Source organism: Staurois parvus, unplaced genomic scaffold, assembly GCF_062004578.1.
Source record: "Staurois parvus isolate SC_StPar_1 unplaced genomic scaffold, SC_StPar_1.0 ptg000140l, whole genome shotgun sequence".
Classification (NCBI taxonomy): domain Eukaryota; kingdom Metazoa; phylum Chordata; class Amphibia; order Anura; family Ranidae; genus Staurois; species Staurois parvus.
Window position 1 is genome coordinate 1,287,163 of NW_028317936.1, and position 4,278 is coordinate 1,291,440.

Below are 4,278 nucleotides of genomic sequence, written 5' to 3' on the forward strand. Positions count from 1 at the left end.
TGATATAAATTATATTATTATATTATTCATTGGTAAAATATTATCTTTTTATTATATTATTATTATTATGATATAAATTATATTATTACTATTATATTGTTCATTAGTAAAATATTATATTTTGATTATTATTATGATATAAATTGTATTATTATTATATTACTCATTGGTAAAATATTATTATATTTTTATTATATAAATTATATTATTACTATTATATTATTTATTAGTAAAATATTATTATATTTTTATTATTATTACAATATAAATTATATTATTACTATTATATTACTCATTGGTAAAATATTATTATATTTTTATTATTATTACGATATAAATATTATTACGATTATATTACTCATTGGTAAAATATTATATTTTTATTATTATTATTATTATTATATAAATTATATTATTACTATTATATTACTCATTGGTAAAATATTATTATATTTTTATTATTATTACGATATAAATATTATTACGATTATATTACTCATTGGTAAAATATTATATTTTTATTATTATTATATAAATTATATTATTACTATTATATTACTCATTGGTAAAATATTATATTTTTATTATTATTATATAAATTATATTATTACTATTATATTACTCATTGGTAAAATATTATTATATTTTTATTATTATTACAATATAAATTATATTATTATTATATTATTCATTGGTAAAATATTATTATATTTTTATTATGATATCAATTATTATATTATTAGTATTACTATTTTATTATGTTATTAATCACTATAATATTAATATAGCATTATTACTACTATATCATGATTAGATTAATAGATCAATTATTACAGTATTACTATTATATGATTATTTTATATTATAAATTATTATATTGTTAATTAACCACTATATTATTAGAATAGTATCCTTAATTATTATATTATTATTATAATATTATTTCATTACATTATTTATTTTTATATTATTATAGTACTGTATATTTATATTACAAGTATGTTATTAATTATTGTATTATTATTCATTATAATATGGTTAATCACTATATTATAATAATATAGTTAATTATTATATTATTACTATTATATCATTATATTATTACACTATGTCATTATTATATTAAATATTATATCAATTATATTACTATTATGTTATTAATTATTGTATTACTATGTTATAAATTATATCAATCAATATCATAATATCATTAATTATATTACAATTCTATTATTACATTATTCATTCATTATAATATAATTATATGACTATTGTGGTAATTATTGTACTGTTACATTACTATATTGATTTTAAAAATATTGTTAATTATATTATTACTATTATAGAAGTATATTATTATGATATCATAAATTATAATGATATATTATATATAGCTTCATGACAGACAGGCTTCCTGGGACTGCAGACAATACGGGGGAGCTCCAGGGACCGCAGACAATACGGGGGAGCTCCCGGGGACCGCAGACAATACGGGGGAGCTCTCGGGGACCGCAGACAAGACGGGGGAGCTCCCGGGGACCGCAGACAAGACGGGGGAGCCGCAAGGACCGCAGACAATACGGGGGAGCCGCAAGGACCGCAGACAATACGGGGGAGCCGCAGGGACCGCAGACAATACGGGGGAGCCTCAGGGACCGCAGACAATACGGGGGAGCTCCGGGGACCGCAGACAATACGGGCGAGCCGCAGGGACCGCAGACAATACAGGGGAGCCGCAGGGACCGCAGACAATACGGGGGAGCCTCAGGGACCGCAGACAATACGGGGGAGCTCCGGGGACCGCAGACAAGACGGGGGAGCTCCCGGGGACCGCAGACAAGACGGGGGAGCTCCCGGGGACCGCAGACAAGACGGGGGAGCCGCAGGGACCGCAGACAATACGGAGGAGCTCCGGGGACCGCAGACAATACGGGGGAGCCGCGGGGACCGCAGACAATACGGGGGAGCTCCGGGAACCGCAGACAATACGGGGGAGCCGCGGGGACCGCAGACAATACGGGGGAGCTCCGGGGACCGCAGACAATACATGGGAGCCGCAGGGACCGCAGACAATACGGGGGAGCCGCGGGGACCGCAGACAATACGGGGGAGCTCCGGGAACCGCAGACAATACGGGGGAGCCGCGGGGACCGCAGACAATACGGGGGAGCTCCGGGGACCGCAGACAATACATGGGAGCCGCAGGGACCGCAGACAATACGGGGGAGCCGCAGGGACCGCAGACAATACGGGGGAGCCGCAGGGACCGCAGACAATACGGGGGAGCTCCGGGGACCGCAGACAAGACGGGGGAGCTCCCGGGGACCGCAGACAAGATGGGGGAGCCGCAGGGACCGCAGACAATACGGGGGAGCCTCAGGGACCGCAGACAATACGGGGGAGCTCCGGGGACCGCAGACAATACGGGGGAGCCGCGGGGACCGCAGACAATACGGAGGAGCTCCGGGGACCGCAGACAATACGGGGAAGCCGCGGGGACCGCAGACAATACGGGGGAGCTCTGGGGACCGCAGACAATACGGGGGAGCTCCCGGGGACCGCAGACAATACGGGCGAGCCGCAGGGACCGCAGACAATACGGGCGAGCCGCAGGGACCGCAGACAATACGGGCGAGCCGCAGGGACCGCAGACAATACGGGGGAGCTCCGGGGACCGCAGACAAGACGGGGGAGCCGCAGGGACCGCAGACAATACGGGGGAGCCCCGGGGACCGCAGACAATACGGGGGAGCCGCAGGGACCGCAGACAATACGGGGGAGCCTCGGGGACCGCAGACAATACGGGGGAGCCTCGGGGACCGCAGACAATACAAGGGAGCCGCGGGGACCGCAGACAATACAAGGGAGCCGCGGGGACCGCAGACAATACGGGGGAGCTCCCGGGGCCGAAGACAATACGGGGGAGCTCCCGGGGACCGCAGACAATACGGGGGAGCTCCCGGGGACCGCAGACAATACGGGGGAGCTCCCGGGGACCGCAGACAATACGGGGGAGCTCCCGGGGACCGCAGACAATACGGGGGAGCTCCCGGGGACCGCAGACAATACGGGGGAGCTCCCGGGGACCGCAGACAATACGGGGGAGCTCCCGGGGACCGCAGACAAAACGGGGGAGCTCAGAGGGACCGCAGACAATACGGGGGAGCTCCTGGGGACCGCAGACAATACGGGGGAGCTCTCGGGGACCGCAGACAATACGGGGGAGCTCCCGGGGACCGCAGACAATACGGGGGAGCTCCCGGGGACCGCAGACAATACGGGGGAGCTCCCGGGGACCGCAGACAATACGGGGGAGCTCCCGGGGACCGCAGACAATACGGGGGAGCTCCCGGGGACCGCAGACAATACGGGGGAGCTCCCGGGGACCGCAGACAATACGGGGGAGCTCCGGGGACCGCAGACAATACGGGGGAGCTCCCAGGGACCGCAGACAATGCGGGGGAGCTCCCGGGGACCGCAGACAATGCGGGGGAGCTCCCGGGGACCGCAGACAAAGCGGGGGAGCTCCCGGGGACCGCAGACAATACGGGGGAGCTCCCGGGGACTGCAGACAATGCGGGGTAGCTCCCGGGGACAGCAGACAATACGGGGGAGCTCCCGGGGACAGCAGACAATACGGGGGAGCTCCCGGGGACCGCAGACAATACGGGGGAGCTCCCGGGGACCGCAGACAAAAAGGGGGAGCTCCCAGGTACCGCAGACAGTACGGGGGAGCTCCCGGGGACAGCAGACAATACGGGGGAGCTCCCGGGGACAGCAGACAATGCGGGGGAGCTCCCGGGGACCGCAGACAAAAAGGGGGAGCTCCGGGGACCGCAGACAATACGGGGGAGCTCCGGGGACCGCAGCACAGATTGCCGATTAATGTTTCTGCCCCTTTAAGAACTACTACACCCATATTTACCATCAGAAGAAGCACAATAACATAGACCAGGAAACACTGAGCTCCAGACAGGGACAACACAGGGGCCCCCGGGAGAGAGGGCCACACAATCACCAGTCCCTACTTAGGCCTGCTGGGGCTTGTAGTCCTTCAACAACTCCCTCAGGAGGTCAAGACCCCGGACTTTTCCCTTTACAATGCATACAGACCCCAAATATCCCTCATAAACCGCTCCCTCCCCCCCCCACCATACACCTTCCCACCACCCCGGGCTCTGCTTACCGGGGAGGCCCTCTGTTCAGCCGATCATCCTCCCAGCCGAGCCGCTGACGTCATCGCAGCGCGACCTCCTTCCTCACGGCGAGGGCTGATGA

The 4,278-nt window shown here is 48.4% G+C and overlaps 1 protein-coding gene across 3 annotated transcripts in view; it reads right to left on the reverse strand.

The window, feature by feature from the left end:
* RBM18 (RNA binding motif protein 18) overlaps positions 1 to 4,259 on the reverse strand; it is a 47,671-nt gene extending 43,412 nt beyond the window's left edge. For 2 of the 3 annotated variants that reach the window (XM_089673541.1, XM_089673542.1), the window contains exon 1: positions 4,187 to 4,243. The gene's annotated coding sequence lies outside the window, so the exon portion shown is untranslated. Of the gene's footprint in view, positions 1 to 4,186 lie in introns of all 3 variants that reach the window. The other variant, XM_089673540.1, reaches the window with a different exon arrangement.
* Between the last annotated feature and the right edge of the window lie 19 nt (positions 4,260 to 4,278).